General features: G+C 42.9%; 1 long non-coding RNA gene across 1 annotated transcript; it reads right to left on the reverse strand.

The window, feature by feature from the left end:
• Positions 1 to 6,340: 6,340 nt before the first annotated feature.
• LOC121659130 lies at positions 6,341 to 10,995 on the reverse strand. Its single transcript, XR_006014169.1, has 3 exons — positions 10,503 to 10,995; positions 9,628 to 9,766; positions 6,341 to 9,453 (listed from the first exon to the last, which is right to left on the reverse strand). It is a non-coding gene; the product is annotated as an uncharacterized LOC121659130 (long non-coding RNA).
• Between the last annotated feature and the right edge of the window lie 216 nt (positions 10,996 to 11,211).

Here is an 11,211-nt window from a genome sequence, read left to right on the forward strand (position 1 = left end):
TGTGATTCGCCTCTCATTCAAGCTACATTTTTTTCCCAACTGGGAATACTCCTATCTCAAGAGGATGCAGAATTCTTTCTTGTTGGTCCAAGGGAGTCTCAGAGTTAGCCTTTGGAATGAAAATAAGAGGTCTGCATAATGAGAGAGAAAAAAGGCCCATCAGTTTCTAAAATGCATTGGTTATTATTTTTCCCTTATTTGAATCTCCTATAGTTGGCTGCCTGGATGAAATCCCAGCTCCATTAAGGCCAGTGGGAATCTTGCTGTTTGTTTCAAGGAGATTTCAAGATCTCATACTTTGCAATTAAGATGCCTGAATATTTGCTTTGCTTGAAAAAAAACCCCACAGCCATTATCGTCAATAATTTTTAAATGCTCTACAAAAATTGATTTTTTTTTTTCCTTTTTCATGCTCAGCATTTGCGAAATACATGGTTTGGTGATATAAAAATTTTATCTGTACTCCTCTGTGCTGACCCATATAACTTGCTCATTGCCACATTTGTGCCAGTAAAATCTTTCTATCATTCCCACTCCTCTGTGTATTTCATTTCATGTGAATGAATACCACCCAGGGGATTAACACCCTAGAAGACTTTCTGCAAAGCATGAGTATTAAGGAGAAATCAAAAGACATTTGCATAGCTATTTGGGCCCTGTGATAGTAGGAGTCTGCTACATAACCTCTTTTCCCTTTATAAATACATGTTAAATATTAGTTGTAACCCAGAATTCTCGGTGTAAGCATTTCACATCCTTCTAGCTTCTTGCTCAATTGCACAGAGCTCTTCCGACTTGATAAGATTTCCACTGAGCAAACTAATTCAGCAGCAGGGAAATTTTTGCACATAAACAGAAAGATAAAGAACCACCTCAAAAGACAGGCTAATAATATCCAGTACTTCTGGAAATCCAATACTTTTGCCAAAGGCATTTCTCAGTCTGGAGTTTCTCCTGTGCAACAATGCTTCTTGTTCATTAATTTACAGCCTGAAATGTAGCTCCTGACAAAACTCTGTCTGGGTGAGACTCTGACCCTGACAGTCACTGATGTGTACAACCCATATTCTGCTCTGTGAAAGGATGTAGATGAGAAACTAGCACTGCTCCTTCAGGCCTGTTCCCTTCAGCTTGTCCTTCTCACACCTGAACACTTAACACTGTTGCCCCCTGAGAGTCTCAGTTCTCATGGGCACATTGATTTATTGAACTGAACCACTGGTGAGTGCCAATTAAAATAAAGTAGGGTCTTCTACATCCCTAGTGGAAAAGCATCCAATGTGCCAGTGGTGCTGTGTCACCTGAGCAGGGACAGATCTAGGCACAAATGGAGTAGAGAATCCTCCAATCAGGGGAAACCAGGAAGGGCAGCAACATCTACGTCCCTGCTCCCAGCTTCTGCCAGAACCCCAAACACTCCCACTCCCCATGTTGGCTCCACCACCAGTAGCACCCAGAGCTGACCAATGGTACCATCCAAGAGGTCACATCCTTCTGGCACCAGCAAGTAAAACAAGTCTGCATCTGAAGGAATCACTTCCAAAGTCTCTGTTTTAACTCAGATCATGTCTTTCTTGTAAGAGAAGAAGTCAGACTTTTGACTGGCTACAGCTTTTTACATTTGAGGTGGCAAAGCCTCGCCTCGCTTCGCTTTGCACTTACTAAAGAGCGAGTTCAATTAGAGGAGGTAGTTTTGGCAAGCAGGGACAACACTCCAATTATTTTGCATTAGGAAAATTGTTGTTTCAGGTATACTTCTGAAAAATAAACTGTATGTGAAAAAGATAATCCACTGTTTGAACTTGAACATATTCAAACCTCCTTTATGGATGTAAAGACATCCTGAGTCACACGCATGCTTATTTAGTGTCATTACTTTTATTAATGCTTATTGATGTAAATACTTGCTTTACTTATAATTTTAAAATTCCTTGTATCAGTGGGGAACCTTTTACATCTAAAAGTACATATTACATTTAGAAAAATCAAAGGAAATAGCAGGAAAAATTGACATGAAAGTATTCTACAACACCCGCATACTGTTAAGTTAACCATCAGGATCAATCTCAAGCTGTGATCTCAAGCTCAAAACTGTCCTCAAGCTCAGGCCTATAAACCACTTACACTACAAAAAAAGCTCCTCAGTCCTGCAAGTCATACAGCTATGACCAGAAGCTCTGTTGATCTCAGGTTGTTAAATTCTACTTAAACGGCTGAATGGTCCCTGTCTGAGATCATCTCCCTTTGCTGTCATTTGCACTCCTAAGGGCCCCAGGTTTGTGAAAAGGAAGTTCATCATTCAGTTTTTGTCCCTGAATTATCTTCTTTTCATCTGTATAGTCCAGAACAGAACCTAGAGAAAGAGACCAGGCAAATTCCTAGAAGGACCTGCAGGCATGTATAACAAAGGGACTTTCCAAGGAAATACTGATGGTGAAGGGCCCCTCAGGCTGGGCCTTCTCAAACATTATGGAGCTGCTTGCAGTTGCAAAGAACTGGACTCAGCAGCCCAAGCCATTCCTTCAGCCACTTCATTGATGTCTGTGAGGAGAGTTACCCTCAAATCAGACTGGTTTCACTGAAAGTCAGCAGATCTAAAACTCTTCTTGGGTATTTAGCTTCTTGGGCCTTTTTGAATGTTCCACTAATGTTTTGGGGTTTTTTTTCAAATTCCTCTGAAGTGGAACAAAAGGACCTTTGAAAATCAGTGTCTTGTGATTAGACCCTGTGGACAGGTGGACTTTGCTCGTCAGGCTAGGTTAATTCAGCCATTTCATTCAGCCCTTGAGTCTCAGGTCTCCACATGTTTTGCACTCTGCTAATTTCCCTGTGTTTTTGCACAGCTTTTATGAACAGAGAAATAGAAACTTCGTCCACATCTGCCCTGATACTGTTTGAGTTCCTGATATAACAGATGCATGTCAGTAATAACAAAAATAGCTGACTTGTGACAGCCCACGCTCTGTGACAGTTTGTACAATAATTTTTTACCCTCAAACTCCATCACTTCAGAATCCCTTCCTCTCCCATCTGTCCTAAACAAGTGGGAGAGGCTTTTTGCTAGAAAATGTACTTTTTTAAGTACCTCTCTGGAGGAGAGCATAACAACTCTGCCTTAAGAAAAATGCTCTTAGCCCTTCCCATGTGTCAGAATGGAAGCTGCTACTAATTATAACTAAGATCCTGTCAGTTATGTGAATTCACTGGCAATTCTCATAAGATCCTGAAGAAAGTGAGTAAACACATTAACAGGAATGTGCCAGCAGCAAGTCACCACAATTCCCTTCCCAGCTCTCTAAAACCTACTGCGGGCTTACAGCAGCAGCAGCAGCTTTGTGCTGCAGCCCACGGAACACCTGGGGCCAGTGCAGGCAGCCTGACCCAGGCTAGCAGCTGTCTCCAAACAGCCTCATCCATAGAAGGTGAGCAGTGCAATAGCTGGCAATCTTCTTGGCAGATCCAGAGTATACTGGAGATTTGGACAACAGTGAGGGAAATCTGTCACTCAGGCTCCTTTAGGTGAGGAGATAAGGGGGAAGAAAACCCCTTAAGTAAAAAAGGGTGTGCATTAAAATATGGCACCAGCCTCCCTGGAGGTTTGTGTATACTGGGTTATGCCATGTTCTTTGTTGAATCCAAAAGGACGGAAATCTTTCTGCTGAGACACAAGACACAGTTAATATTTCCATAGAGCTAAGCCTTCCCTAGGGACCATTCCTGCAAGCCTGGGCACACAGGACATGTGTGCAAACCAGAAAAGACTGCTTCTCATGAAATAATAACCATCTTTGCTACTGGGACCCGCTTGTACCTCTCTGGAAGTGTAAATAGGCCTTCATGGGAGCGACAGTGTAAAACACACCCATCTGAAGACTCCTGCACTTGCTAAAGAACAAAAAGGCGGCTTAGGAAAAACAAGAACCTGATCCAATTCTCAGCAGGAGAGCACGTTAAGTACCTTCCTTCTTCAGAGCTTTTCATTATTATTCATAAATAACAACAGGTGCAGTAGCTGATTTATTTTTTTCCAAAATACATAGCAATGCCTTTTTGGAGAGGGTTTGAAAGACGGGGTATTTCAAGCCAAATGCAACCGTGCGACCACACTGCTGGGTGACAGAGCACAGCAGCTCCCTTACCATTGCTAGGGTTTGATACAATTCACATTCCCCTCACAGAGGGCAAGAGAAGAGGAGGAGAGGGAGAAGAGTAGCAGAGATTAACAGACATTGAAGAATGCAGTATATTCAGTAAAACCTTAATGAGATAATCCCATGGTAACCATCAGGCTTTGGCTTTTGTGCACAGCTATCTGCAGAAATGCTACCAGCACAAGGTTGGTTTGCTGCTGACACTTTCTGTTAGAGAGGGGAAAATCTGTGAGGAGGTCTGGATCACCCACAGGCTTGGCAATGGGACCTAAATCTAGGGGCATGGGGTGTGCATAGTACATGTACTCTGGTGGCCTGGAGAAGATGGTTGCAAGGTATCTGGTAGTATGGACAGCAGCTGTAGTGTGGTACAGGGAGGTAAAACGGAAGATAGGGAGCCTAAACTGCTTTACTACAATAGGATTTTTTTTCTTTCTCAAAGAAGACCTGACAGCTTTTGCATAGTCAAAATTTAAAGAAGCAACTTGAGAATGCTTCAACCTTTTTTTACTGCATATACAGTATTTTTTTTTCCCAAGTAGCAGGTACCATTAAATATCAGGTACCAAGTAATTTAATAGCTGTCTGAGTGAAAAGTCCAGAGTCTTTTCTCTCTTTTTTTTCATTTTGAACAGCCTAACTTCACCTTAACTTCCATCCAGATTAGTGTCAGGCTTTGGTCTTAACTGCTCTGAATAGAATGGAAATCAACAGTGTTGCATAGGAACAAATTACTAACCCATGCAATGACAGGCTCAGAACAAAGGTCTTCTTCCAATTTCCCTTGTCTGTGACAGCTGACAATGCTGTCCTACTGCACTGGCTTCTGGAATGACTGATCTAGGATCAGATTAGCTTGAAAGAAGTGCAACAGGATTTCCAATTAGTGAAAACTTTAAAAACCTTCTTTTGCTAGGAACTCAGGCTTGGCACATGCTGATAGTGACCAAGAAGCATTACTTAAGGGCTGCTTACAATTCTTCTCTTGAAAAAGTGGTGTCACAGATATGTAATGTCTGGCATTGCCGCAATACAACTGCATTCTGTCACATGAGATCTGCAGATTCCAGCCCTCACATTGCTGTAGATGAACCCCAGTGCTACATACTAGGTGGGGAGTTAGAGAGTCTTAATGCAGCACCTGGGAGTATGGGGCATTCTCTCCCTGAGGATTTTGCAGTCTTTGCACATCCATGATGGGTTTGCAGGTCTGAGTCACACCAGTGAGTCATGCTGCCAGCTAGCAGTGAAGTATCAGAGTCAGTACAGCACTTAGCTTCCAGGCCATCTATGCCTGTCCCCACTGCTTGATCCCTGTGTTTGGCTGAGAGCAGAGGATATTTCTAGCCACCAGCTTGGTAGCCCCTGTTACCTGTTCTTTTTGGTCAGTAGAGAAGTGCCCTAGATAGAACCAGCATCTTACAGGGACCTTTGAAAACCTGAAGAGGAAAATGTTTAATATTTATGAGGCCAGCCTGAAATAGCTTCTGAAATGAAATAAAATTTAAAGAGGAGACATTTTCTCTAAAAAAGACAGGAAAAATCAGGGAACTATTTACTGGCTTTGGGACTCAGTACAAAGAAATGAAATGGCAGCACAGCTTAAAACTGCTTCATGTGCTGGCTGAGTCTGGGCTCTGTTGTTGGATTTGCTCAGCTGGCAAAGCTGACATGACAGTTCCACATTCATCAGAATTAGGGCCTAATTCTTAGGGCAGATCACATCTCTTGGGCGTTGTCTTTCCAAAGAAGACTGTAAGCTGGTGTAAAAAAATCTGCTACCATGCCTTTTTATTTGCGAAGAATCCCTTGGACTGGAAGTGCATCATTCTTTCATCCCATCATTTGCAATTTTGGTACTTAATTGAAAACAGTGATGCCAGCCCTGAAGTTTCTTGTCAGTGAGAGGCTGTCTCAATGTCAACCTCTGATATGTAAAGGGATTTCAGAAACCAAATGAGAAACAGCCCTGGGCAACCTGCTCAGTGTCCCTTCTCAGCCACAGGTTGGAGTAGCCCATCTCCAGAGGTGCCTTCCTACCTCAGCCATTCTGTGACTCAGGCAAATGTGGCTTCTTGCTGAGCTGCAGCAGCCATCTTTGTTGGCCAGTAAACAGAACTTTTCACACAAGGCAAGCATGTGCCTTACAAACTCAGTGCCTATATACTTCTTTGTTACATAAGATTAAGCATAAAAAATTGAAAAACATACTGTTGCAGAATCACAGCTTGTAGAATACTTAAATCAGCATGCAGCTCAGTATCTATCTTGAATGCATAAATGGCAATGGGAAACAATGCAAGATGTAAGACAGTAAGGTGTCTGGAATAGAGAGTACCTCAAATGCTGCCTGTGAGATTTGGCAGACCTTATCACAGTGAATTGCTAGATCTCAAGCTCCTGTGTAGGATGAATTCTCCTAGACATCCTGAGGAGGTGACTGGCGCTGTTCTACTTCTTTCTTATGAAGGATATCACAAGTTCGTCAACAGCTAAAAAAGGAAGGCAAGTACTAGAAAGGAGACGTGTGCATGGTAGAGGAAGAGCCCTAGAGAGTGAAGGAGTTTTAGATCAGGTGGAGACACAGGCAAGAATATTTCATACCAAGAGAGAGATCCTGGTCAGTTTTTACAAGATCAAACCACGAGTTAGCTCCCCCACTTCTTACCCAGATGCAGGTGGACACAGCTTCCATTTGAGTCTGTGTGACAATGAAGTTCACTCTTTCCATGGGGAATACAAGCCCAGGCACAGGACATTGCATTTAGGAAGCTTGCTGTGTAGAGTAAATGTCCCATGTTGTGAGTGAATCCATCTCTAGGGTCTCTGACCAGAAGCTCTGTATACATGTTTTCATAGGGAAGATGAAGCTCAAGGAAACCACAGGATCTGAATCAGGATAAGTATGCTAGGAATTGATATGGTTAAGCCAGAGGGGAGACACCTCAGCAGATACTGTAAAAGTCCCCTAATTTTTAAGTTTGGATTTTCTCCCACACCTGTATCATGGTGTGTTCTGCACATCCTTATGTACTGTCCTAGGTTAAACAAGGCTGTGAGCTGTGTTGCTTGTTTTCTTGCAGAGGTAGATGGCTTGATGGGAATCACCTTCCACACATAACAGAGCCTGCGTGGTCAACAGCTCCCGTACTCATACAGATACACGCGGGTCTCAAGCATCTGTAATTTCAGACAGAGAGGAGCCCCTCCTTTGGCTCAGAAACACCCAGCCCGGGGTGTTCAGTTATCTCACTGGAGTGGCACTGTTTTTTGTAATCCTCTTTTGGAAGGAATTTTGTATACTGGCACTTTTATCACGAGTAATATTTCTACTTTTTTTCCCCTCTGTTCACTCAGCTGTTTTATTTCACCCTGGTTGAGATTTTGGGAAGGAAAACACAGTCTTTTCACAGGGGTTACAGCTTTGCACTTTCTGCTTGCCTGTGAAGATGAAATGTTTGACTCCAGAAGTGTGTTTTAGCAGCTTAATAAAACAAAGAGGTAGCACTCTTGACCACCTTGAACAGTATAGGAATCTGCTGGCGGAGTTGTGTGCCCTTCACCCAGCCCCAGGGACAGTGAGCAGAGCCAGTGGCTCTACCCCTGTTGGTCTGTGTGTGCCTGCACATAAACCAAACACTAATTCTTGGAAATTTTTCAAATATGCCCTGTGGTTCATTGTGTGAAGTGAGGTCTTTATTGCTGCTTTAGCTCATTAACATCGCCTTTGTGTCACCCAGTCCAGAGATCATCAGTGCATTGTCTATTGGAGCTGCCTCAAACATATTTTTGTAATAATAATCAGGCTAAGGATATCCTCTAGATCAGTTATCCATTGCTCCTGGGCTCTCTAAAGTACATCATCTGTTAGTATAAGGGCCTCTGCTTCTGCCTCTAGCGGTTTTCATAATGGAAGTATCCATTAATTCACTAATGCAGATCAAGTTATTCAAATGCTTCAGATGCTGTTATACACATATTATTGCCATATGAAAAAAAAATTTAAAAGATACAAATCATCAGCATATCCTAACCATGTCTTGTCTTTCATGCACATTTGAAACTGGTGAAGTATGTTTGATCCTCAGACTTCCCATAACATCATTGTCAGATCCATAAATCTTGGCAGATGCCTGGAAGGACTTTTCTTCAGTGTCACTGCTTTCTTTACATTCATTTTCAAGATTAACTTTCTTTTTTCACACTCCTGAGGTCCTGACAGGACAGAAGAACTTGGTTTTGGACAAGCCATCCTGACCTTTTCCTTTAACAGATTCATCATATTAATGCTCTCTATTTTTCTTTAGAATTTCTGCGGCTTTTTTTTTGCAGGCACCAGTTCATGTTGCTACAGGAATTTCTCTTCTGGGCTTGTATTTCACTTTACAGTCATGCCTTTGTAGGTTTATGATCATGTGCAAAGTCTAGATGGTGCAGAAGCTTAAGATTTGTCAAAAAATATCCCCTAAGGTTTGTAATCTATTTCAGCTATACCGCACAGTATGTACTGACATCCAGTGACAGTGGTAAATTCTTCTCTATTTGAGTAAAATTTTCCTGTGATAGTTCTACACACTCAATCCTTATGCCCCCAAAGTGTCTCCGGTAAAATACTGCTTCGTCCACTATTTACGGCTTATCTACCTTTTCAGTGTTGTGACCTGAATTTCTAGGAACATACCCTGGAACACATCTAGTGAGTTTGTTGTTGCCATTTATTATGGTTTAAAAATGATACAGCCCTTGTACTCTCAAAGTTCTCACCAAAATTTCCCAATAAGATGTGCTTTTTATTTTGGGCTTCCTAATAAGGATCTGTATAAATCTATTAATAAGTAAACCATCATGTTTATTATGGATTCTGATTTTTCCACAAAGAAGTCAGAGATTTGAGAATGCTTTATTGTCTTCACTTTGTTTGAAGAGGTTCAGAGGTATTTCTTTCTAAGATCTGGCCAAAGTAACTCACACAACACCTACTTTTATTTTGCTGTGATTCAGTTTTAGATGGCACTCCATCTTATGAGTTGTGCAATTAGGTTTTTGTTGAGTGTCTCTATACACTAGATTGTCAACAGCAAGGACTTCTATTCCACCTAATATTTCACTGTACCCTTTCTGGACTTGTGCTATATAAGAGAAGGTATATTCTGGGAGAATTGTCTTCTAGACAGACAAAAGAGCGTACTTCAATTCCTTCCTCTTCAGATTGTCCAATCTGACATGGCGTCCCAAAGCAGACTTTAATTGCTGAAGCGTGCCTGTAAGTAATGTCCTTTAGGCTGGTTAGACTGTAGCTGGGCTGTAGGGAGGAACAAAAGAGAAGTGAGACATTTGCCCCAAGGATGAGGTCCTGTGTGATCACATAATCTAGCAGAAACAGGGAGAAGACTGGGTGCTGCACAGTAGCTCAGGCTCAGCAGAGACCCTTAGTTCTGATACTTGATATTGGTAGCTACAGAAGGCCCATACTCACCTATCTCACAATAGTGTTGGTAATCCCAACTGCTGAGGCTTCCCTTTTTTCACTTATGCTCAGCGATGTGCCACTGCTGTCCCCTGTCACACTGCATTTAGATGAATCTGTATCCTTGGATTCTGGGAGACATCAGGCCCTTAAACACATCAAGAAAAGCTTCGTCAGTCTTTTCTGCTGGAAGGCAAGTTCTAAGGCACTATAAAATTGTTATCATCCTTCCTGAAGCTAAGACAAATACTCTTAGAAATGGCTCTGTTGTCACACAGGCATCAAGACTTGTCCAAATGCTTACATCTAAACCTGCATTTCCCCACTAGGCCTTCATGACATTATCAGCCTTGCTGGCAAAAACTATACGGATGCTGGGGCTTAGATTCAACATTCTGCCTGTTCTGGCAGGGCAGTTCAGGTAACATAATCATAAGGCCTACATACATTTTCTCATACTGCATTGCAGCAAAAATGAAAGTGGCTGCACTGTTGCTAAATCTTCCATCCTTCCCACAAGGACCTGAACTGCATTTTTCCCTCTGCCTATTCTGTGCAGAACCCTTTGCCCTTACACATTTCATTAATATCCTTATCCAACAACACTGGCACAGATTTCCTCCTCTATTGACTTTTCCACCTTCCAGAAAAAGATGAGTTCAGGCTAGCAGATATCTTGAAATCATAGAAAAATGGTCACTGCCCTCCCACTTAACGCGGTGCAGTGGTCAGTGGAGAGGTTGCTGCTTCTTCCTAAAAGCATCCCTGGCAAGGGATTGCTCCAGCAGTGCCACCTACCACGCTAGCAGGCTGACTTTCACACCCATGCTGATGGAGGCACGAAAGCACACACTCACACTCAAGCTGGATAGACCATGCGTTACCGGAGGCAAAGAGTCAGGAGGGGTTCTTCATTATAGACTTCCGGAGGGTTTATTGTAAATCCAAAATGAAGGGGTCCATGAACAAAGAACAGAGAACAATGCAGGGTCCAGGGTTATATAGAGGAGCAGAGAGCGCGCATCAGACACCAACGATCTGAGGGTACAGGGGCAAAGAGAAGGCAGGATAATATAACAACAACCAGTGGGGAGGAGGCAGGGGCAGAGTGGGGAACCAGGAACCAATGAGGCAAAGGGGAAGGGAAAACTTACTGGATTACAACCTTTTAAGGGATAAAAGGGGCGTATGGCCAACAGGCCAACCAGACAGACCAAATCTGCATAGAACCACCAAAGCCTGATGCCCTGAAAGAGGCTTTCTTTCTCACCCTGAGTCAGGGGGTGATCTTAAACTTTGGAGCTGGCCCACCAACAGGCCTCTCCTGCTCCAGAGCTCTTTGGCCCCTCAGCCTCCACCACCGCTGCCTCAGCCGCCGCAACACCCACTGAGTAGCTTTCTCTCCCTTCAAGCAAGTCCAAGATAACAGAAGTGCATTAAACCCACTGGGCACATGCTGTCCGACCAACCTGCACGTGCACTGCGAATCTGGGCAACCAGTGCAGGCACAGCCACAGCACAACACATACACAATGTGTCAGACACTTGCTGTTGATCTATGCATTGACATGCCTTTTACCTGGGCATGAAAAA

Source organism: Corvus kubaryi, unplaced genomic scaffold (genome assembly GCF_017639235.1).
Source record: "Corvus kubaryi isolate FWS band 111438036 unplaced genomic scaffold, C.kubaryi_AGA036_p1.0 split3-73, whole genome shotgun sequence".
NCBI classification, from domain to species: Eukaryota; Metazoa; Chordata; class Aves; order Passeriformes; family Corvidae; genus Corvus; species Corvus kubaryi.